Genomic DNA, 25763 nt, shown 5'->3' with positions numbered 1-25763 from the left:
TCACTGTCAAAGATGGGGTATTGGGCTAGATGGACCATCGGTCTGACCAAGTCTGGCCCTTCTAATGTCAGAGGTAGCTACGTTTTAATGATGGCTGAAGTGATCCCACTGTATGGTTTGTAATACGTTGTAGTGTGAGTAACTAACTATTGGAAAAACTTACCTAGAGATGTGGTGGATTCTCCATCACTTGCACACTTTAAGGCAAGGCTGGTCGTCTTTGTAAAGGTTCACTACTGCTCAACCATAAGTTCTGGCCTGGATACAGGAATCCCTGGGTGAGGGTCTCTGGCTTGTGCTATGCAGGAGATCAGTCTAGATGATCATAAATGGTCCTTTTTTACCTTAATAGTCTATAAATTTATGAAGTTTGTAAAGAGCCGTGTGATCCTTGGCCTGACAGGTACTGATTATTATTAAAGCAAAATCCATGGGTTTCAATTTGTGTTCAAAGCCTTTTGGTAGCTTAGACAACCAAGAGAGGGTTAGGTTGGTGTGATGGAGGGTTACTGCCTTTTAAGGGCTGGCCAGGAGCTTCAGTCAGAACCACCTGCATATAATCCAGTAGGGTCTCTGTTGTGCTCTAGGGCTGTCCAATTTTGAACAGGAGGCTGAGAAGGTGGGGTGTGGAGATAGAGGTTGTACAGCTGGCAAGGGGTGGTGATCTCTGGACCCACTTCCTGCGTGTTGGGCTGACCAGACCCATAGATTTTTTGGTTTGGGGCTTTAAAGTTTTGGGTTATCCAAACTTGGGTCCTGAGGTGAGAGCCTTTAAGCAGTTCAAGTGCTCCTCTCAAGGTGGCTTCATTCAAGGGAGACACCCTTATGTTAACTAGAATGTTTGGCTTCTCCTTGGCTGGGCTGTTAAAGTGAACCCATTGCTGCCCTGTTGAAGGGGAAACTGAGGTAGATCTCAGCAGAATCCCACTTGGCCAGAAGGTGGTGCTAAAGGACACACATGCCCTTTTTGCAGTAAGTTACTCTTCATTTTCTCATGGGTTAGAAATAAAGAAGCATACCTTAGATTGGATCACTTGGAGTGGGGAAAAAACAGCCGTGAAATAAAACTCTTTTTCAGTAACTAACTACTCATGGACTCTTGTCAACAGTCAGTGATGTAATCTTGATCCCTCACTAACAAAAAATATCATCTTGAGATCTAAAAAAAGGAAATCACTACTTGCAATACAAAAAAGTAGAGATTTTGTGAAGAAAATGATGTGCCAAAACAGCGAAATGAAAACTTTCCAGCCTGCAATTTAATATTGGGCTTCCTCTCTTGAATGTCAGTGGAGCTGCCATTAGTATTCGGAGCCAGCACAGGAGCCATTTAGGCCTAAAGCCACTTAGGCTTCGCTGACACACAATTGAAATATTTGTATAAATGACCAGTGGAGTTTGAGTGACATGCCCTTCTTAAGCAAAATAAAATTAAAGATAAACCTTCTAAAAAACACATGAGCTAAACATCCTCTCTACATTTCATTATGTAAATGCAGCTGTCCATTGCTGCACAAATTAGCTCTCTTTAGAAGTTGCTTGGTTGTTTCTCTGGGAACAGCTTTGTGTTTTTGGCTAGACAGTTGGAAACAGAGGAGGAGGGTGGGGGATGAGGGGAAACCCAATCCACAAACAATTCCCCAACTTTCTTTCTTTCTGGGGGAAAAAAGGAAGCAAAACAAAACAAAAAAGTCAAAATCAGACTCCAACTTTCCTTCCAGGCTGCTGAAGGAAGCTGTTGATGTCAGGGGAGATTAGCTAACAAAAGCAACTGTAGCTGCATGTCTCAAGGTGACATGCTACCTATGGCCCAGGTAGTGTGAGTTTGATAGAGAAGGAGGATGATCCAGAGGTTAGGATGCCAACATGGAACTTTGGGAGACCTCTATTCAAGTCTCCACTCTGCTACAGATTTCCCATGTGACCGTGGGCCTCTCCGTGACTCAGTTTCTCATCTGTAAAGATAGGGGTTGCTACCCAGTACTTATGTTAGATGTAGTATACACCACATTAATCAGTGTTATGTGCATGGTATTAATATTTTATATGCATAGGTGTTGGGAAGTTATGTTAACTGGAAGTATTATGCTCTTCCCACAATTCTGTTCACTCATGTCAAGCATCTCTCAACACTTTGCAAAGCTGAAGTCAGCTTTGACATTAGAAAATAGGAAACTTGTCAAAGCAAAGATGCCTGAATGTGACGGCGTACTCTCTTGGCTTGGAATGTAGTATTCAAAACAAGATATGGGGATGTAAAGGGCGGGACCAAGGACAAAGCTGGCACAAACTAGTGGGCTAAATGTAAGCTTAAGTGACATGTTAAGAGTTTTGTCAGTTGTAAAATCGTATTATAACTAGTACCAGCTGAAATGTTCTGTGAAAGGTGAACACGCTGTGAGAGTTTGCTTTCCAGAAGGAGGATATGTGTGTTTCCTTCTGATATTGTCCTGCTCTGTCTTTTAGACAACCAGTCTTAGCCAAATTTATTATTTGGCCTCTTGAATGTTTTAAAGAATGAACTGTTTGCTCATACAGTTGGCCGCACCTTGTAGTCAAGAGGATAGTAGTACTGCCCTGCTGCACGGAGTGTGGTGAGGAAAAATACACTGGAGATTGTGAGGTGCTCAGATACTTCATGTTTAACTGTAAGCATGCGAATAATCACGTTGAACTCAATGGGAGAGTGTAACCGCTTCTACTCACAGTCTTTTTGTCCAGCGATGGCTTTGCATTGACCTGCACTTCGAGCACCGCCTTTGGCTGCTTCTGCCGTGTTACACTGGCTTATCCTGTGGTCACGGCTTGTTCACATTTATAATGTGCACACAGAGAAAAATCCAAACCAGACATATATACTTAGTGCTTTAAAAAGGCCAGTTTCACAAAGCAGAAACCAACTGAGCCAAATCTGCTGGGAAGAAGAACTTAATCAGAAAAAGGTGAATGCTGGTTGGGAATTATTTAATAACACATTACTAAATATCTCAAAAGCCACAATCAAAGAAGTCTGACTTGATTAAAAAACCAACCTGAGGGGATAAACCTGGGACTTAACAAATGTGGAAGGTCTCAGATATGGTGCTGAGCTGCACAGATAAACTCATGGGCTCAGTGGTCGGTGCCGTCACCTCTGGGTTAGCATGTTGGGGGGTCTAGTCCTTCACAAAAGCTTGGGACTAGTGCTGAAGATGGGTCTGAACTGGAACATCGGGTTGGACCTCTGGCCACACAGAAGATTGTGGGAGTCCAAATCTAGATACGGATGCAGGTTTGGACATTGTTGCATTATGCAAAGAAGATCAGACTTGAACCCTAAATGCAAGCAACAGCAAACTCTGGGGAAGTATGTAAGCAAACACAAACTTAGCAGCATGGTCCCATCTCTCCTGATTGCAGGGGAGTGGCAGGGAGGGTGCTGTACAGTTAGAAGAGCTGTGCTTCAAGTGTAATGTTAAACCCTAGGGTCCTAGAGTCTTTGGGGCTGGGCAGACGTCCATTCTGGGAAGAGCCAGTGGCCCCTCTCCCACACCTTTGCATAAAGCCCACGGAAGTCGGTGGTGAAAGTTCCATATTCTTGGATGGCAGCTGAATCAGGGCTGCAGTCCCAGTGAGCTGCCAGCTGATTGCTTTGCCAGGTTCTCTCAGATGCCTGGAGTAGGAAAGGTGCAAATGAAAAACAAAATTCTAGGTCACACATTAGTGCCTTTATTTAACACAGCCGGATTGCTGGGTGACATATTGTAACATCATGTGAGCACGATATCACCAAGGTCCCTGGGAGCTCACTCATCTTGCTGCCAGGGGTTTGTTAACTGGACTGTGAGGAAGTGATTTGCCATCCACTGAACCTCAACATTTTTCTGAGTTTAAAAACAGACTCTGATTAACTGTTTAGAAAACAGGCCACGATCCATGTCTGAGCCACGCCTGCACTGCCTCGGCCTGGCGGGAAGAGGAAGTGGCAGAAATGCTGGGTTAGAGCCTGTTCATAGCAGGAAGGATGGGGACTCTTGGATGGTTCCCAACAGAATTTTGCAGTCAAGGATGCTTCTCCTTTGGGCAGTCCATAAATATGCTCAGTAGGGTTTGTTGCTCCTTCCTCTTAAGCATCTATTGCTGACCACTGTCAGACACGAGAAATAGCATGGTCAAGTGGACAGGGCACCTGCGTGGGGCTAAGGACACGTGAGTTTTATTCCTGAGTCTGCCTGTGATCTGTTGTGTGGACTCGGGTGAGTCTCTTTGCCTCTGGTTCCTCTCCCTTTCTTTATCTGTCTGTTCTGCTTGGATTGTAAGCTCTTCGGGGGTCTCTTACTGTGTGTTTGTACGGTGTCTAGTACAGTGGGACTCTGATACCAGCGGAAGCCTTTGGTTGCTACTGGACAGAGAGGCATCTGGTCTGACTCAGAATGCCAGCTCCCACCCACTTTTCCTCCTGGAGGATTTTGACGTTCTTTGGTCACTGGCGATGGCCAACAGCTACACAAGGAATAGCTGGGTGGGCTCATGATCACAGCCCTGAAATCATGCTCAGGTTCAAGAATAAATGGGCTGTGTGCATTTCTGCTGTGATTTGCTGTCTAATTGCCGCTGTCCTTGTTAACATGTTCACCCCTTCTTTGCACTCCCCCTAATGAGTGACTCCTGCTTGATGTACAAGATGTAAGTATACAAGTTATTAATCTTGCACTAAAGCAATTACATCAGCACAAAATTCCTCGCTGACGGTGCGCTTGTTCTCCTCTGGCCCCTTATCAGGTTAGCAATTTCAGATCTACATTAAGTGTTCAGAAATCAATTTTCAGCTTATTTTGTGCTGCAAAATTTTCCATGCCTGAATCTGTGATACTAATTGAACAAGAGCAATTGATGTTTTAGCAGTAATTAAAGATGGTAATTATTACCAAATCTCCCTATGGCCCCATGTGTTTGCTTTGGACCTGTCAAAACTACACGCAGGCGGAATCAATCTTAATAAAGTTGGTACTTCAAAGCTTCTTCCCAGTAATGGTTTCCCACAAGGTCAGGGATGGAGTGATTGGGAAGGAAGAGGAGAAATTATGAAACCCTGTAGCGTGCAGGGTCACTAATGGATGTTTCTTCATTTTTTAAAAAAGTATTTATCCAAAATGAAAACTTCTCATTGCTTTTTAATCTGAGACTCCTACAGGGCAACATTGAAAATGACAGGGACAAATATCCTGTGAGTTCTATTTACTTACATAGGAGCCACAGTGATTTTTCTTAGTAAATAGAAGGTAACTACACAGTAATTAAACATCCCTGCAGATTACTTGTTAATTACACTAGAAGTCTGAACCTTTGCTCCCAACAAGGACAAACCTGAACTGGCTATGGGAGGGTTTTTTCCCCTGCCCCAGGCTGTTGATATTTGCTTTGTAAAATGTATTTGGGATTAGAGACCAGAAATATCTGAATCCCAGGCCACCAAACGTTGCTCCAGGTATGAATTAAGCTCTGCCACCCCTGTATATTCTGGGATACCCTTTGCATATCCTCTGTTGTTAAGTCCCATGTTTTCCCTTGCTAAGTACGGGTCTATGGTGTGATTCTTTTGGTCAGCACCTTTTGCACGTTCATCCAGCTGCCCTATGGCCAGCCTGCCATGGCAGATGTTCTGGCTTCATTCCTCACACACGTCCCAGATATTTCCGTCTTCTTTTCTGTAGAACGATTAGGGGGAGTTGAACTCTCTGACCAGTCTCAGCACTGGTTATAAATTCATTCCATTTAACACCTGATATTTTCCCAGGGTATTTGCTTTCAGAAGCATTCAGATGTCTGTCTGTATCTTTGTTGATTTCCAACTCTCACATTTAATCTATCATTGCTTGGTGAGCATTTACCATGCAAAATTACCCCACTACTGCAAGATGGCTACCGGTGTCATTAAATAGCCACCAGCAGTGTCCTTAACAAGGGGCCAAATCCTGTGGTCTTTAACTGAGCAAAAGTCCCTTTGAAGTCAAGTTACCGGCAAGCCCTTACGATGCGATGCTCCTGTGTCATCGTCAGTCTTACTGTGCTGTATGGATTATCACCAAGAGCATGCTAGTTAATCTCCTGGGCTCCGAGGAAAGAGGGAGAGCTGCTTTAATAACACTTGATATGGAGTAATGGGGTGAAATTGAGCAAAGGAACATTTAGGCTGAATATGATCAGGGGAAAAAAGTCCTTGATGGTGAGATCTATCATGCCAAGCAATCACCTCCCAAGGGAAGTGAAGGGAGCCCAATCACTTGAGACGTTTAAAACTAAGCTGGGTAAAGTACACAATAATGTACCACTGGGAGCAATCCTGCGCTGGCAGAGAGATGGACTGGATCGTTTAATAGGCCTTTTCCATCTCGGAGCTCTATGATATAGTGAAGGGAAAGTGGCTATTGTTATTTTTATTTATGTTACAATAGCTCCTAGAGATCCCAGATGCAATCAGGGCCCCATTGTTGTGCCAGGCACTGTCAGAGACAGTCCATACCCTAAAGAGCTTACAAACTAAACAGACAAGACAGACAACATATGTTTCATCTCCAGCCCTTTGTCGGTCTCGTCTGTTCAGACGACAGGGTCTTTGGGGTAGAGGCTGTTTCTCACTGTGTGAATGTGCAGCACAAGGGGGCCCTGATCTCAGTTTGGACCCAGGGCGCTTCTGTAATATAAATAATGACAGTAAAAAGGGACTGCATGAGCCTGTTGTGTCCTGAGACCACCGAGACTGGCACTGGATTTATCAGCTAGCCCTCCAGAAGCCCTGTGTTATTGCTTGTGTTAAATGCTGCCATGTTGCCTTTCAGCAAAAGCTGGCTAAGGAGATTTCTCCTGGTCTGTGGTGGCTATATCCGTTTCCCACATCTTCCCATCAAAGAGCCAGGTGCCTCCTTGTCTAACAGCAATTCCATAACTCTGTCTGGATCCATGCTCCTGAATCTCCTCTCTTGTCGCTGTGTTCACCACTGGAATACCCAAGTGCCATACTCCGGCAGCAACCAAGCTAACAGAATCTTCACAGGCTTTTGAAAAGTTGTATTAGGAAGATTCCTTTTTATAGTGAAGCTTAATAAAATTAGTACTTTGAATTTCCCCCCATCCTGAAGAGGTTAGCCTGGGGCAGGGGGCGTGGCCAGAGCTGGATTGCCTCTGTTGTTTGAGGGCTGTTTCAAGATCAGAGCCACCATCTCTCTCTCTCTCTCTCTCCAAGGTACTTATCTGGCCCCCATTCTCACTTTATCTGAGCACTTCACAGTCTCTGATGTGTTTATCCCTGTGAGGGAGGGCAGCTGTTACCCGCATTCTGCAGGTGGGGAACTGAGACATGGACTTGGCTGAGGTCACACAGCAAGGCCGGTGGGCAGCAAGGGATTAAACGTGGGTCTCCAAGTCCAAAGCTAATGCCCTACCCACCGGACTCTCTTTCCTGTCCACTCCGGGGGTCTTGTGCAGAGTGGATGGACCAGAGGATCTGGCCCTGTACTTCCATCTACCATGTGATTTATAGTGCCGCTTGACTATGTTCTGGAACCTCTGCATCCCATGCTGATTGATGAATTGCTGACATATAAATTAAAACATATTTTCCTGGCATTTGTGCCCTTTCATGCCACATCTCATTCCCCATTGTAGTTGCAGTGACAGCCTGAGTTGCTAATGGGAAGACAGTTTACAAAAGCATTTAAATAGCACTTACCATTAGCTTGAAGAATGAGCAAAACAGACCTAAAATGCCAATGAGGAAAGGGGCAGCTTTGGGATGCGAGAGACGCTAGCTGGCTGATGGATGGGCTGGAAGAGCAACAGAGGCCATTAGCCATTCCCCTCTTGTGGTCTGGCTTCAAGTGTGGATTAGGTCACAAGTGAAATGAGTTTTATGGTCTCAGTTTACTCCTTAGTGTGCTTCCTTTTTTTGCTGAAGACCGTTTAAATGCAGCCTGGTTCGTCACCTCTTCTCTGAATGGAATACAGCTCTTTTCTGCCTCCCTCATTTAGGAGCGGGACCCACATTTACCTGTGGCCAGTACCAACCTGCTGTTTCTCTCTCTGTTTTTTAGTGTGAAATCCTTGCCTTATAAAGACTGGGCCTAGAAAGGAGAGCGTACAAAACTTGTATTTAAGGTGGAGTAGCCCAGGTCAGGCGCACGACAGATTTGCGGGAGTGGTTGGGCTGGAATATTAGGGCTGGAGGGCTTTAGCAGAGCGGTCTGCGAGGACAGAGGGTGCAGCAGGTCAGGAGAGAGGTGCATGGATTAGGCTGTGTTGGTGGCCCTGGGCAGCAGTAGTAGGGACCTCAGTAGAGCTGTTGAAGTGGGGCATTCCTGATCCCACTCTGGCTCCATCGACACTGGGAGCTGGGGAGGCTGATTCCCAGCTCAAGGAGACATACTTGTGCTAGCTGTCATCCGGCTCTCACGCCATCATGCTCTCGCTGCTGCACTGTTTTTAGCATGCTAGCACGAGTAAGTCTGTGTGAGCTGGGCCTCGCACCTGAGCTCCACGCGCAGGCATTGCCTGTGGTATATTGTGGTAACGAGCAATAAGATTCCTGCACAAAGCTGGCTCGCGAGAGAGAAGCAGACATGATCTGGCTCTGGGGGCTGGTACATTTGACCATGGACCATACTCGGGGCCCCTGGATATTTCTGGTGTCTCATCCCTCTTTGATGTCGCTGACTTAGGCAGTCTCTGTGGCATTGTCAGGGGAACTGAGCATGCAGCAGAGCACTTTGCCCACTGGTGGAAGATGGCAGAGGTCCTACGTATCCCGCGGGCCTCTGTGTTTGCATGGAAAAGTAACCAGACCCCTCTGAGCCCAGCGAGAAGGCAAGCTGCAGAGAGGCCCCTGCCGCGAGCATGAGCGGGCTGCATGGGGACTTTCGAGGGTTTGTGAGTCAAACCCAATGAGCTGTAAAAAGTTAAGTCTCCGAAGTCTTCCAGCAGCCGCAGCAGAACCTCAGCAGGCTGTGGGGTGGGGTGAGTGACACATGGACCTTGCTACTGGACACGGCTTTGTTCTGCTCTCGGTAACACCAGTTCCTCCCTCCCCCCATGTAACGCCTCTGCCTGCATGCAGTCTCTCCTGACTTGCATGCAAGTGAGAGCAGGATGAGGCCTGCTGACTCTCTGTCTTGGTCCCCGTGGAAACCGATGATGGGATGCCGTGGAATAGAACAACTTGTAGCTTTAACCTATGTGAGTGAGAGAGTCCTGATCCCTGGTACCCTGTAGAAAAGCTATTAAGAGAGGAAAGGGGGGAAAGAACCAAAACGAAAAACCCGACTGAAATCCATCTTCCCTGAGTGAGAGGAGCAAGACCATTTCTTCAGGGAAAAATGGAAATGTAATCAGATCAGTTTGTATAGTGCCAATAGAAAATCAGTTTTAATAAAGCCAAAAGGAAATGCAAAGCAGCCTCTTGAGATGGAAATTGTGTTAAATAGACACCTCTTTAGGAAAAGGCAGATCCAGGGATGTTTTTAAGGGAGCCATAGAGCAGCGGGTTTTTCTTTTCTTGAGCAATAATTCAAACAGCAGTGTGATCAGCTTTCGGTGATGGGGCTAGCGTAGCGGTCAGTGTCAGAGCAGCTTCATCTCTCTGTAAAGAGGCATAATAATTGCATTGTAGGCATGGCTTTCCAGGGGTGAATCAATAGCTTTAGAGTAACCCCCTTCTCTAAAATGCACCCCCTTCCCAGAATGCCCCAAGCAGTTCTACGCTAACAGCCTGAGTGACTTGGAAATAGCTCTTTCTCCAGCCTCCCTGGCTTTCAGCCTGTGTGATTCTTAATTATAGTTCTGGGCAGGCACTCTGGCTTTATTGCTTTCATTTATTATAAAAAGACCAGTGTCTGTTTTGTGAAATCGCTATCTGCTCAAATCATGGTTTATAAGCAACACTGGCCTGGCTTCGTAAGACAGCCAAAATTTATCGGTTTTTTGTTTGTTTGTTTCTTTGCAAGGCTTTGCTGGGTGTGTGTGTGTATATATATATATTTTCAGAAGTGACATTTTGCAAAAGGCTTTATTTTTCCTCTCAGCCTTAAAAAAATTGTTGCCTTTTAAAAAAAACAAACCAAACCGAGCAAACAACCCCCCCCCCCAAAGGCCTCTCAATAATAAAATCTATCATGAGGGGAAGGTGATAACTTTGTATTTGTTCTAACGGTGCTGAACTCCTCAAGTAGTGTTTGTCAGCTGCTATTTTTTTTTTTTTTTTTGCAATTAGTTGTTAAGTTGCATGGTGCCTTTCTGAAATGCAGGTCTCAGAGCAGCAGCCCTGTTAATCTGTCTTCGCAAAAAGAACAGGAGGACTTGTGGCACCTTAGAGACGAACCCATTTATTTGAGCATGAGCTGTCGTGAGCTACAGCTCACTTCATCGGATGCATTCATTGGAAAATCACTGTATTTTCCACTGAATGCATCCGATGAAGTGAGCTGTAGCTCACGAAAGCTCATGCTCAAATAAATGGGTTAGCCTCTACGGTGCCACAAGTCCTCCTGTTCTTTCTGAAATGCAGTTATTGTAAATTATAGCACAGAGACTTGTGCTGGATAAATTTGGAGCATTATGCACCAGGCAATGCAACATAGGGATTTGGTTGTGCGGGGTAGGGAGGCTGTTAATGCATTAATCTTTCATCTTTGGATAACTGAGCTCATATCTTTGATTATTGCATGGAGTGAGTTTGTCTGGCTCACTCTGCTACCTAGTGGATGCCTGTCCATATTGCAAAGCAATGCACAATAAAGCGTGACTGGCAATCTCTGCTTGCAAGAGAATGAGGGCTGGAACACAAAGGATGCTGCAGAGCAAGACGGAGACATATACAATAATTGGAAGAACTGCTTAGATGGCTCGGGACTGGAAGAGTGGTGCTTGGGCAGAGCTCAGAGGAGGTTAGGGGGTGCTGTGGGTCAGAGATGAAGGGCTTTGGCAAAGCAGCTAGAGCTGGAGGCAGGTCTGGAATAGGGATTCAGCGCATCAAGACTGAGTGGTGTGGGAGAGGCTTTCAGGTCCTGTGCATAGCACTAGGACCTCTCTCAATCTCTCACTGTCCTGAGTGGCAAAGATCCCCACATTTACCTCAAAATCTTCATGGCAAATGAAGTGAAAAGAGGGGGAATTCAGTCCATGAAACTGTCCTCAGAACCCAGGAGCAGCATAATCCCTTCAATGAGTGAGATCATAGGGCTGACACGCTTACCCCACCTCCTGTAACATGGCACGAGGTTTTCCATGCCACTCGAAGTCAGTGGGTTTTATCAGCCATGCACAAAGGGGCCGGAACTCAGGGTAGCTCAGGGTAGACCTTCGGAGCTAAATGCATGAGCCTCTACTGCATGAGCTAAAAGCCACGTGGCTCTTAGCTAAGGCTGTAGCAGACCCATTAATCTCTAAGTGGTCTTGGTGCCACTAGAAGGTGACAGAGCACCACACCCAGGAGGTGTGGGTTATAAATGCACAGATTAACTATCCACCCACGGCTGGTTTCCATTCTTTGTGGGAGACACTGTCATCTAGATGCCCCTTTTGGGGGAGGTTTCATCAGGGGTTGCTCTTCAACCATGAACCTCTGTTGGTTGAAGTAGGTAGCAGATTAGGTAGCAAACCGTGACTTTGTCCTTAAAATCATCTCTTGTCCCCCTCCTCAAGAAAAAAAATTCAAATCCAAAATCATTAACCCTAGTATCATCTTGAAAAGAAACCAAAAGACAAGAGGAGCAGGTGCTTTGAACTCTGAAAGTCACAGCTCCACCTGGCTTTGTGCTCCTTTTGAACAGAAAAAGATGTGTCATGAATATTCTAAAAAGCAGACAGTATTTTCAGGCTCTTTGCAGCATAACCCAACCCAACCCACAGGAAGGAATCAGAGATATTTAGAGAAAAGATAGGGCTTGAAAGACCTTTGAGGCAAAGGCATGACTTATAATTGGGCAAGTGTAATTTCATAATTTATCTCCCTGAACCACAATGAAATTGAAAGAGTTTAGATTCCAAAGCATGATGATCATCACTTACATTCTGCCGGGGCTGAGCTCTCTTCTCATTTGAATTTAATTTAATTTTATTATTATTTTTTCTGTGATTGCAGCGGGCGAGAAAACAAATGCTATTGTCTGATGTGGCTGTGGCAGGAGCGAGGGGGGCGCGGGGGGCAAGAATTAGAGACAGCAATTACTATCCAGTGACAGGGAAGACTGAGGGAAAGCAGGTTTTTCCTCTCCTTAGCACAAGTGCCAGGCAGGGAAATCTATCATTCTGAGTCTAATCAGTTAATGCTGATAAACTGCCAGCAATAACTGACAATTGAACTGGGGTTTTCAGGCTCTGAGTTCATTCATTTTGGAAGTGCCATAACTAACCTATTTAAAAAGAGGGCCCAGCCTGGGTCCCCTAATGAAAACTGCTGTTTATTCTTTTAGTGGGGGTGATGATGTGTTTAGCAGCTGGCGATGCCAGAGGTTCGGCCTCGGCTGGAAAAGCTGCTTGTTGCTTTGGTGCGTACCCTCTCGAAGCTTGTGTCTTTGGTGTCTTCCTGCGTGCCCCCTCTGGCCAAACTATGGGCTGTCTCAGCAGAAAGGGCCAAGAGGGAATGGGCCACAGAGACTGAACACTCCTCTCCCTCCTAGAGGCCTTGTTTCCTCCAGGATGGGGCTGCAGCACATGGCTGGTGCAGGGTAGAGGTAGCTTACATCAAATCTGGGTGACCCTGTTCGGAGGATTAACAGGGACTTGTGCCCCCTGGGACTGCCAGGGCCACCTTTCACCAGCGTCAAATTCACACACAAGTCAAAGCGACCGAAAAGGCAGAAGAGCAGATGAACAAGGTGTGTGTGCATGATGTATCCTCAAAGCTGTGTTCTGGATCAGCGCAGGGAGTGAATAAGGGACTGCTGTGCCCCTGCTAAGGGCTTGTCTCAAGTTCTCACCCTTTGGGGATCAGCAGAGAAACCAAGCTGGCACTGGGAATTTAGGAATCCCAACTCATTTTGTCCATGAACCCAAACTGCATTCAAGGGGTATATTTGGCATGGCAGTGCTGAGCATGGAAAGGAATATGTCCAAGCTGCTTCAACATGGTTAGTGATGCTAAAGACAGCTTTGGGAGCATGAGAGAGAGGGGGGTAGGAGCCAGGGGTCAGTGTGGCTGGGGCTCAGGCTGGAATCTGTGAGTTGCTGGGTGACCACTGAAGTTAATTGAAAATACTTGGCTTGAGGCACTCAACCCTTGTAAGACTGGGTCCTTGCAGAGTTGTGTTCCGATAAGTAGCACTGTGTTGTTATGGTCTACAACGAGACCTGTGCAAAGAATTTGGGGTTCAGTGGCAGTTCTGAAAAACCTAAAAAAGTATTTCATTTTGGGCCTAACTGAATATGAAATTTTTGGTGAATTGAAAAGTAGAAAAGAAATATTTCAGGTCTAATGAATTTGAGCATTTTAAAAGTGATTTTAAAATAAAATGAAATGAAAGGAGGTTTGGAAATGAAAAGTCGTTTCAAATAGAAAAACTGAAATGTTTAGTTTAGAAAATGTCGAAACAAAATATTTTGGTTTTTTCTCTTTTTTGTTTTGTTTTTTGCAACTGAAACCATTTGCCGATATTAACCCATATTCACAAAGTATTTCAATCAAACCTGAATCTTCATTTTTTGCTGAAAAAAGTTTAGAACATAAGAAAGCTGGGTCAGACCAATGGTCCATCTAGCCCAATATCCTGTTTTCCGAAAGTCGCCAGTGCAAGATGCTGCAGAGGGAGGGAAAAGAACAGGGTAATTATTGGGACTGTACCAAAGGGGATTGATCACTCATGTTCTGGCAGTCCGAGGTTTAGGGACACCCAGAACAGCTGTTGCATCCCAGACCATCTTGGCTAGTAGTCATTGATGGACCTATCCTCCATGAACTTACCTAGTGCTTTTTTGAATGCAGTTATAATTTTGGTCTTCACAACATCCCCTGGCAATAAATTCCACAGGTTGACTGTGCATTATGTGAAGAAGTACTTCCTTTTGCTTCTTGTAAACCTCTGCCTCTTAATTTCATTGGATGACCCCTGGTCTTTGTGTTATGTGAAGGGGAAACTAACACTTTCCCTATTTACATTCTCCAGACCTTTCATGATTTTATAAAAAAAGAAAATGAGTACTTGTGGCACCTTAGAGACTAACCAGTTTATTTGAGCATAAGCTTTCGTGAGCTACAGCACACTTCATCGAATGCATACTGTGGAAAGTGTTTTATAGACCTCTATCATATCCCCCGCTTAGTCGTCTCTTTTCCAAGATGAAAAGTCCCAGCTCTACATGTAACATCTTGTTACTACTATGCATTTTCTGCATCCCCAGAATGCAGACACGTTATACTGATTAAGACAATTATTAGTTTTCTGTGAATTCCTAATACAAGTATAGTCAGACCAGAATATACTGGCTAAGCCTGCAAACTGCCTTGGACTTTCAGATGGTGACACTTCACTCCAGAAGGCAGATGTACTCTGTATATATTCATTAATTGTGAAGTGGTCTGGGTACATACAGGCTACTGGCGAAGGCTTAGTAAAACAAGACAACATTAATGCAACTTTATGTCGCTTCTTTCACAGTCTGTATCTCCCCAGAGCACTCAAAGAGCTAAGCAAACTAAACCTGGGTGGTGTAAATGATAGAAAACTGACAGAAAAACACTGAGCCAAATCCATCCCTGGGGTAACTTCTCCACAAAGGCTGCACAAGTGAGTGGTATATGGCCAGCATGCACCCTCAGCCGTGGGCACTAATATAATATCTGCCATCAGTTCCAGTTGTTCCCCATCCTGCATGCCGCATCACAATCTTGTCTAAATGGAGCCTTGACCATTTAGCCTACTCTGCTTCCATGTGTGCCCGACACTCCATTCAACACCTGCACCAGGAGGGTAATAGGAAATGAAGTTTGTTGCTGCATTAAAGAAGGTGATGAGCTGCTAAAGGACATGTGAGGCAGCCATTACACCGTGCTGCAGCTGTTAACCTCAGGATTCCCACCGTGCCAACGAGAATTGGGTCACTTCATTTGCACTTTGCGTACAGATTTTGGAATGCAACAGCCAATCCATTGCTAGAAGCAGAGTGGTCTGATAGCTAGAGCAGGACCTGGGACTCCTGACTCTACTATTAATTTGCTTTTTGGGTTTAGCCAAGTCAGTCAGGCCCATGTTTTCAAAAGCGGCCTCTAGTTTTAGGTGTTGAAAGTTTTCAGTGTCCAAATTGAGACAACTAGGACTGGGAGTTTCAGATTTGCTTATGAGATTTAGATAGACAGCTATGGTTAATCTCAACTGGTTTTTTTCCTCCCATAGGTTCACAGATATTCAAGCTGTAAGAGACCATGGTGATCAGCCACAGAGCTTCCCAGAATTACTTCCTGTTTGAACAAGACCAGATATTTTAGAAAAACATCTAGTCTTATTTGCCAATGACAGAGAATCCACCACAACCTTTGGTAAGTTGTTTCAATGGTTAATTACCCTGACTGTTAAAAATTTGCACCTTATTTCTAGTCTGGATTTGTCAATTTGCAGCTACTGCATCTTGCTATATCTTTGTCTGCTAGATTGAAGAGCTGTCTATTATCACATTTCTGTTCCCCATGTATGTAGCTATAGACTGAACAAATCACCCTTTAACCTTCCCTTAGTTAATCTAAACAGATTGAGCTACTTGTGTCTTTCCTATAAAGCATGAATTGTGCATCTAAATCACTTAGATTACTCTGAAAATTTCAGTCAAGCTGTCTGAAGTTAGGTACCTAAAAACTACAGAATGCTTTGAAAATTCGACTCTTTATGTCTTTATGTCTGTCTCCTAAAATTTATTTTTGCAGCAAGCTTTGGGCACTATAGCCATCCTCTGCTAGAGAGCTGGTTGGAAACTTTCTGTTGATTTTTTTGTGTGCGCGCGTAGGATAGGAAATAGCTTGACATTTCAATAAAAATAGCCTTCATTGAAAAATCTGAAAACCAAATGAATTTTCAATTGCTAAAAAAAACAAAACCAAGCCCCCAAACCATACCAAAACAACGCACCCAAACCCAGAGAAATGTAAAAGAAAATGTTGAACAAAAAAGAAAAAAAAATTCCTTGCAATTTATCATCGGGGGAAAATATCATGACAAATACAAAGTATCTGCCTATCTATTGATCTGCAACAAGGTCTCGTACAAACAAGAATGAGATCACAAATATAGCACATATTGGAAACCTCTGCCTGCTGTGGGAGACGAGGGACAAACATACAGGGACTTAGCATGTGGTCAGCACATCACACATTTAATACTAGGATACAAATAATGGAGAAATAATCCCAATAGTGGCCATTGCGGGCATCTCTGAGAACCCAAAGGCTGCAAGTTTTCAGTATTTGCTAAACTTTCTGGGCTACAGCTGTATGTTTTATGCTGCTCTTTGGAGAAGGTCTTTTATTCCTTGCTGCTATGTACTCCATAAGGTTAGGAGATTCATTCACAGGTTAATAATTGTGCAACCATCACCCACCTTACCACTTTCCACTCCAAGTGCAAGGTGTGCTTCTCTAGCATAAATACAGAGCAGTGTGTACAACTCTACCAAAACAAAACCCTCCACTGCACACACACTTTCCTCCCTGGAGGAAAGAAAGAATGAACCACATGTGGCATACGTTAGTCATGACCCAACTTCCGCAGTGCTGAGGCAGGTATAAGAACCTGAAGAGAATAGAACCAATAAACGATATGTTGGGAGTGGGATAGTGTAAACTAGAGATGGATGAACTATATGTTGTGAAAAATAGATCAGTCTCATTAACTCTCCTTTCCTGCCTCCACTCCTGCTTGGTTCTGTCTCCCCCACAGTCTTGGTTTATAACAGGGGTATCCAACTGTGCAACCCACAGCATCCTAAAGGGCAGGCTGCGGGTGCCCTAAGGGCAAAGGCAATTCACCTCTGGGGCATGCCAGCTAGCAGGCAGATGGGATTGAGCTCTCAGCGATGAGCACATATTCTATGTTTACTGATTTCAGAGTAAAAAACAATCACCTCCCAAAAAAACCCTTTACGCAAGACACCAGTATGAGTCTTGCTGTAACAAATATTGAGCATCCCTGGTTTATGTCCATGTCTCCAATGAGATGTGGAAGAATCAATCTCTTGGGAAGACAAAGAAAGTTGATCCGACAATAAGCAAATTATGATCCCCTCTTCCAGAGAGTGACGCTAATGTTAATTTACAGCCGTTCTGTACAATAATACTTTCAGTGAGCAGGGTGGGGAGGGGCACCTCTCTCTCTTTGTCTCCTTTCTCCCTGCCACCTCCCCATTGTAATTAGTTGTCAAAATTTTGTGGATGGAAGGGGGCGCACTCGGACCCTGATGAGATGATACAGCAAAGATTCCATTTCATCTTGAATTTGACATTAAACTTTAATAGTCTCAAGGACAAGAAGCCAAGAGATATCAGATGTAATGAGATAAAGCAAAGTTTCTCTGACAGCAAATTTGATCACAAATGGGCTCTGAGATTGCTTCTTTGATATAAATGAAACATAATTCATCTTCCAGTGCTTTGAATGGGCTTTGAGGCCATGTATAATAACTCTGTCGCCATTGCCTAGCCCGGACAAGTGCCCGCATAGCAAGAGGAGAAAGGGCTCGCTGAGACCCCGCTCTCCTTTGTGGTTCTGGATGGGAAAATCAAAGGGAAGCAGTGAGCTGCCAAAAAGCTAAGTGAGCAGCCTGGTAAATGGAAGCTGGTGACTGAGATAGGAGGAACCATTCCTGCCAGGCACACCGAGCCGTGGAGCTTTGGAGCAGGAGCGACTTGTGGGCTCCCCTCTCCCCCCATTTAGTGGAGCATGATAACACCTGCCTGGGCTGCTCATGAACAAACGGGGCAGGGGGCTCTGTATGCCAACACAACGGTGGTAAATCATCGCCCTTTGCACAAAGAGCCACCTGCCCTCTGAGGGTTTCCAAAGGCCTCCCAAATGCACTGAATGATCTAAGCGCCAATAACACCCCAGTGAATTTAGTGTGTCCATTTTACAGAGGGGAAACAGAGGCACAGAGACATGCTTGCTGAAAGTTGCTCTGTGAATCAGTGGCAAAGCTGGGAGTGGGACGCAGGAGTCCTGACTGCAAGTGCCTTTCCCTAACTACTGGACTACATTCTGCCAAAACCAGAGCCAGGTGAGACAGCCACAGGGCAATAGTGCTGCTGGCTTTTATTGAGGGGTTTGCTTTCCCTACTGCCTGCCACCATTCCCTTTTTGCTTATCACTGGAGTCCAGTGTGAGTGTGTGATCGGCATCCAGGAACTCATAACTCTGGTAACGACCCTCCTCATGGCCTTGGACAGGGCCACTTATTCTGCCACAGTCATTCCATCAGTAAAATGGAGATAACACTCCTTGCAGGTATGCTGGGAATACAGCCAGGCAGATATTTACAGTGCTTGCCAATGTCAGATCAAATAGGGAACATATAGCTCACTAATGATGCTTGCAGCCCTTTGTGTTCATATCTAAAATTATTAATGAATTTTTTATTTTTGCTATTCTCAGGGATGTTAGTAGAAAGCTGAAGTCTTTTTTTATATTGGTGCAAATATGTGTTCACATGAAGTTTTGTGCTGGGACTACTCAGGCAATCATCTTTAAATTGCTTTGAGCATTGGCCAAGTTTCACTCATCCAATCAGCAAGCAGAAATGACAGCATGTGACTTAAGGACCCATATAATACAAATACCATAAATAAGGCATAGCAAACAGTCAAAGACACAAGTGAAGCAAACTGTTTACAACAAGCCATAGGCTGAAATAAGTTCACACAGAAGGTACATTGAACAATTCTGAAAAGCAAGTTCATGAAAATCCATGTGTTTGCACTGAGCTAAACAGAATAAAGGGCTAAATTCATCAGCTAAATCATTTGTGACAAAGAGTCAGCCCAGCTCTGGTTGTGAGGATTAATTAGTTAATGTTTGCAGAGATGAAAAGAGTTGAAAGACTGCCAAACGTTGTTATCAATTAGAGTCATTTGAGAAGTAATACTTGCAGGGAGGATTTGTACATTGTGGCTACATTCTAACAATAGCACTTAAGCATGCTCTTAAATTCCATTTAATTCAATGGGACTTAAGCATAGGCTTAAAGTTAAGCACGTTGTTATATGTGCAGCTGCAGAAACCACCTTTCATTTTCAAAAAAAAAATCTGCCATGAGACTGCAGTGAGTTCTACGTTGCCTGCTCTGTACCGCATAAGAAACACCCCCCACCGAATCCTCCCCCAGGTACCTTGTTGCTACTGATGTTGTATGAGATTGAACAGAAAAAGCACAGCATGCCATTTTCAGACAATAGCTGCAAGTCGTGCCACTGGGCCAGTTCAGAGAAAATCTGACTTTGATTGAACAATTTGGACCTGGAAATGCTTGGCCTGGGACAGTCAAGATGCCACTTTTCTGAGCGTAAGTGTCACATTCTTTAGAGAGCAGCTATGACAAAGGGACTCAGACAGCTGGAGATGTTACAGGAGGGTCTTGGAATATTCATCAGCCAGGAATATCTGGAATCAGGGTAAACCCTTTGCTGAGCACAGAGACTGGGAGGCAGGATTCCTAAGTGATATCCTGCTCTGCCACTGACTCTTTGTGACCATTAACAAATCTCTTCACCTCCCTGAACTTCAGTCTGTAAAAAGGGTGTAAGAATCACGCTCATATGGAAAAGTTGTAAAAACACCTTTATCAAGCACCTTTGGCTGAGGATCTCTACCCACTTATCTAGCTGTCACCAAATTTTTATACTGTGCGTATCCTAATATCTGAACAAATTAAGCCCCACAAGAACCCTGCCATCCTTTGCTAGGCAGGGAAACTGAGGCTCTTGAAATTAAGGTCACGCAGCAGGTCAGGTGGCAGAACCAGGTCTCCTGATTCCTAACCTGTGCTGTTCCTACCCCATGCTTTGTAACAAGGCCCGGTACAATGGCAGTAGCCATGATATAAATGAAATAGCAAAGTATAAATTGTTTTGAGATCCACAGATGCAAGTAGCCAGGGAAGTGCAAAGCGTTTTGCGATTCCTAACAATCACTGTCCCTGCACGGCTGAGGAGGGGACCTTCTACCATGCTACCTCTGTACCCAGTGGCCTCCCGCTAACTCCTTAAGAGGCCCCATTCGTCTGCGTCTCTACAAGATGCCTCTGAGGAGAGGACCTTGGGTCTGACAGTGCTGACGCTCTAATTATAATGGATTCATTTTGCACCATTTCCTGATCCTGTTATTATCTTTGTCATCAGAATTAATTTAGTGCTGTGTGTTCCCCTCTCCCCCCCTTTCCCCTTTCTCATTACAAGTGTCTCAAAAAGGATCTGACAGAATTCTAATGACAAACGTGTTCTGTGAAGTACAATGATGTGTGGTAATAGCATGACCTTTTCACAAAGCTCCCTGGAACACAATCACAGAAGAGCCCTTGGTGCCAAGCCACTGTCTGGGCAGCGCTGCTCCCTTACTGCCCTCTCTGATTTGCAGGTCCTGAGACACCCTTGTGGAGACAGACCTAAATTCTGCTGGGTTGCCCTGGGGTAAGTGGCAACCATAGCAACATTCCAGATGGCGCCTGCCCTCAGCATTATATCTGTTAGGTATATTGCGCTGTTTGTGTGCCTGGTGTTTTTCAGAACAAATAAGGGTGGATTCTCTGCCCAGATGAGATCATATCTAATATCCTTCTCAAGCAGGTGCTTCAGAGCATGGCAAACATCCTCCTATCCCTGGTCAATTCAGGGCAATTCACTTTTGTGCACAATGCCTCTGGCCGATTGTGCAAATGTCTTGAGGGGGGAAAAACTTTCCTCCTAACCCTTTGGGAGAATCAGATTATGCCCTGAAGCATGAGATCTGATACCGCTAGCCTGCTTGTAAAATCTGCTATAGATTTTTTTAAGGCACTCTGTCTTCTTTGGTTCTCACAGATGCCTGGCCTGACCTGGAAAGGATATTTCCAGGATGTTATGTCAAAAGTGTATCTCCAAGGAAGCACCCAGTCCTAGCCTCTCTGAGGAGCTGGGATTCTGATTCTGAGCTGAGGCAGTGTTTGGCTTTTGTAATGAATGCCATGAACCTTTTGCTTTCACAAACTGGAACCAGATAATGTCTAGGCAGGTAAACCAGCTGCTGACTAGCTCAGAATAGTGCACCTCCTAGTCTATTGATTTGTTATCCTGTCTCCTGCCCAGCCTGATTCTTTGTCTCTTCCACCTGTTACATCTTGTCTTTTAGATTGTAAGCAATTTGGGGCAGTGGCTGTCATTTATTATTTATTTGTACTGCTCTCAGCACGGGGGGACGACCCAGCCAGGTTGTGCCTTTTAGGTGCTGATAACTAAATATTTCAAACCAGCAGGGATTTGTTGTGGTGGTGGTAGTGATTTTAGCTTTTACATGAACAGCACTAGAATCTGCACGGGTCATCTCCAGGCAACTTTCCTGGCCTAGCACCATGGGGTCCTGGGCTCTGCAGCAATACAAACAATAATAATAAGGGAAAACACACCAGAAATTTTAGAGACATGAAAAGTGGTGGTGGTGGGAATCCTTTTCTCTGTTGTTTGGCTAGCTTCAGATCCTCACTTAACCAGAGAGGACCTAAATTCTTGCTGCGGTGCTGTGCTCATTGGAGAAGGAGTCAAGGCTCTGAGCTGTTTAACGGGAGTGTGCCTATTCATTGTGGTGAAGAAGAATTCATTTTCTTCATGAGCCTGAGTAGACGCATGGGGCAGGCTCAGGAAAGAAGAAGAGGAGAATTTTCCGTTGCAATTGCAGATACATTAATCGTCTGCTGGGAAATGAACAGAAGGTTTTTACATGATAAAGAAGCCTGAAAATTAAGGATGGCAGCCTCTTCATTTTCTGTGGGTTTTGTTATTTTTATTATCATTAAATTGCTTCTAGTGACCTGTAATATTTTTGTACAGTAACAATTGCAAACCTTGGAGGGTTAAGCCCTCCCTACCACACCACACACAGAAACACCTGTTAATTTTATCCTTAAGGGCATGACTGATGCTCCCCAATGCAAAGGAAACCAATTCAGCTCTTCCTAACTCATCTTGCTGGGCCCATGAATCCAGTACCTAATGTTCCCTGGAGCACTGGGGCGAGTTTAAAGAGGAGCTAATTATACAAAAGCTACATACTTGCAAAGATAGATAAACAAATGAAACACTTCTGGTTCATGACTGGTTGAAAGCAGTCATGTGACAAGTCAGAACTTTGCTATCCAATCAGATTCCATATACAATTATCCGCTCGCTAGTTGGCCCATCAGCTATCAGGCATACTTGTTCTTATTATTTTATTATAATCATATTTATTATTATTTTATTGTTATTGCAGTAGTACCCAGATACTCCAGTCAGGACAGGGGTTCCTTTCTGCTAGGAGATGTACAAACGATTAGGAAAACACAGTTCCTGTCTCTAAATGCTCAAAGGCCCAGGGTCCTGCAGATCTTCATCCACTCACCAACCCCCTTTATTTTATTTATTTGAAAATGTACTCTGCATTGAGCTCATTACAGCATAGGGGCTTCAGCAGACATGTGACATATGAAGGTTGGAGAGAAGGGCACAGGTGAATATATACAATTCTCTTTGTACATATGCTTACTGGCCTGGCTCACATACGTATATCATGTAAATGTCAGCTAACTCCCGAGATCAGACTCTTTAGAATCTGAGTTTCAGTTACATGTGATGAATTCTTGGCTGCCGTGAAATGCTCTGAAGAGGTTGCCGTTGAAGGCATTCAGAACGTGTGTAACAATGCACGTTTCTATGACTTTCAACATTTGGGACTATTTTTTACATGAAAAACATCAAGATCCCTCTTTATTTTGTTCTTTTTTTTAAAACACAAAACCACTTCGTCCAATCTCCCTTCTGAAAGCTCCACGTTCCCTTCAATCTGTAGCTCTTCATGGTATTCCAGGGCTGCCGAGCCTGACCCTGTAGTCTCACTCATGTGTTGTGCTGTGCAAAAGCCTCTTGCTCAGCCTTTCCTGGGCAGATTCGATTTGTTCTCAGCAGATTATTGCAGAATTCATTTAAAAAGAATCCAATAGTTATGTTCCCATGAGTTTAGTGTTCGGCTGGCAAAAGGCATTGCCCTGGGACAAGCAATCTCCTCTTCAAGCATAGCATGAGGCTATTCACTGGCGAAGGTGCTCCCTTCCTGTGCCAGTGTGCTGCAGCTGTATCCTCGGGACACCATCACTGGGGATGGGCCAGAGTTCATTTCCCATCTTCCTCTGACAAGGGAACCAGGTGCCTGTGGCCTGGAGGCCTTTTCACTAGGAACTGCCCCCAAACTCGTTTCATATGGACCACCCGAGTGAGAACTGCGGGTCGCTACTGACGGCGCGTTGATTTGAACCAGCAAGCTCAAGGCTCCTTGTCCCTGTTTCCATGCTCTGAGCCCCCCCGACTCTGCACCCACTGTCTGGAGATGCTGAGTCAGCTACCCTCTCACCTATTCGGGTGTAAATCAGAAGTAATGCTAGTGAAATCAGTGGAGTTACACAGGGGTAAAACTGGTGAAAATGAGAGGGTCCGGCACTGTGTGTCCAATATGCTTTTCTGAGCCTGCTACTTCCTGGGTTTGGAAAACAGCCCCAGTGTCTGACGCGAGAGATTTGTCCTCCCCTGGTGTTGTACTCCTGCTGGTGCTGAGTGGGTTTAGTGCCTGTTGTTGACAGGGCTCTTCCTGCGTGAAACTCCTCGTGAATATGAAAAGTTGAATTGATTCGCTCTAATAAATGAAGCAGTTGGATGTCTCATTTGTGGTTTGACATCCATGCCAGCACCACAGCTGCTGCTTCTCACCCCTGCCTGGGAGATGCACTTATTAAAATGGCATTCTGCAAAGTTGCTGCAGTTTACCAGGAGCCAGTCTATTTGCAACTGGCTTCTGGTAGGGAAGGAGTTGCTGCTGGGGGCAGAAGGAGGCAGGGGGTGCTGGGAAAGCTGGAGTTTTCTTTTGATGTCAGCGTTCTGTCAATAGACCATTGGCTCATTCATTGCGTCCCTGTCACCAAAGGAAGTCCATTAAGGATTCCTGGGGGACCTTGGATATTCCATGCATGGTTCTAATGTATTGGGCCACTGTGTCAGACACGATCTGGGCTCTGAAGAGTTAGTATGTGTTTTGCCACAGGACTTGCTGATTCACAGACCAGAGGCAATTGCAGAGACCGAGAGCACAGCCAGGCGAGGCTACAGCAGCAACTTGCCAGAAATGCTGGGGGCGTGGCCCTGTTCCCCTAATAGAGGAGTTTGGGATTGGGTATAGCCGCACCTGCCTGTGCCAGATTTCCTAGCTGTGCAAGTGGAACGCAGGGAAATGAGTCAAATGACGCATTACAAACAATAGTAGAGAGACCAGTGTTCCTGTGTCTGGATCAATATCCCCATAAACAGCGGGTGAGGAGTGTTCTGTGATGCTGTTGTAGCAATTCCTTTGGTTATTTAGTGCACTGGTAAATTGTTTATTTGCAAGCTTTAAAACTAAATAAAACCCCCAAACCCAAGCCCTACAGCAACAAAACTTTATGATGTCACAGAATCCCCTTCTCCTGTCCTCCATCTCCAGACTCAGCCTTGCCCACTGGATTCTACCCAAAGTGCCTTAGCAGCACTGAGCTTTCTAGAAGCTCAGTTAGATATGGAAGCAGAGGGCAAGCTGGGAAAGATTCCCCAGGATGCTCACTGCTTTGGTTTGGTGCTATAGCACTTTATTGGGCATTCCCATGGTATTCATCACTGTTGAATTTGAGCTCTCACAAAGATGAATGAATTACCTCTGGGAAGTAAGCCAAAGACTTTGTCTTCTATTTTACAGGTGGGAAAACAGACACAGAGAGGGGAAGTGACTGGGGTAAGGTCGCGTCAGTAAGTTTGTGGCAGAACCAGGAACACAAGCCAAATCTCCTGAGTCCCATTCCTAGATCTTAACACTAAGACCATCCTTTCTCTTCAAAGGGGCAGTATGGGAAAGGCTGAGTTTGGTCCTGGGTTTCAATAGCACTTCAGGGAACTAGTATAGGTGGCAGGGTTGGAGAGGAGAGGGGTGACGGCTCTGCCCCTCTGTGCCCTGCTGGGTGGTGCCCTTCTCTGGCAGGTATCTCTGACGAGGAAGTGATTTTGCCCTCTCCTGCTCCCCTTCACTTGGTACTGTGGTTCCATCGCAGGATTAAAAACAATCATGATAAGTCAAACGCTCTCCCCCGGTCTCTGTGAGAGGCTGAGAACCACGGGTAAGAGTTTATCCATCCTCAATAATAATGCACTAGAGTTGCCAGTTCCCTGCTGACTCAATTTGCGTGATGCTAAAAAATCAGTGACCCAGGCGACCCTTTGATGCTAGCAGAAGAGAGTCTAAAGACTCGAGGTTGGACCATCCAGGGACATCAGGATGTTAGGAGCTATTAACAGTGTTGTCATGGGCTCAATATGCCCGGGATTTCACACCAATCCAGGTAAGCAGATAGTTGCTGCGAGTGCAGAGATCAGGTTAATTAAATCTTTGTTTAAAAACTCCAAAGCGCCATTACTGAGATCAGGAGGGAGTTAATTAAACAAGAAAGGTGGGAGGTGGCAGCTGATGGGGGCTCAGGCATTTCTGCAGAGACTGAGCTTACACATGGAGTCAGGTTCCAGTTCA

At 45.0% G+C, this 25763-nt stretch overlaps 1 long non-coding RNA gene across 1 annotated transcript in view; it reads left to right on the top strand.

The window, feature by feature from the left end:
* The window catches only part of LOC140901752 (uncharacterized), a 157439-nt gene that overhangs the window by 26990 nt on the left and 104686 nt on the right, over nt 1–25763 (top strand). The window contains exon 2 of the long non-coding RNA XR_012155948.1: nt 15357–15499. This is a non-coding gene — a long non-coding RNA (uncharacterized LOC140901752). The remainder of the gene's footprint in view (nt 1–15356; nt 15500–25763) is intronic.

This window comes from Lepidochelys kempii, chromosome 22 (genome assembly GCF_965140285.1).
Source record: "Lepidochelys kempii isolate rLepKem1 chromosome 22, rLepKem1.hap1, whole genome shotgun sequence".
Lineage (NCBI taxonomy): Eukaryota > Metazoa > Chordata > Testudines > Cheloniidae > Lepidochelys > Lepidochelys kempii.
This window is presented reverse-complemented; position numbering and strand designations above follow the sequence as displayed.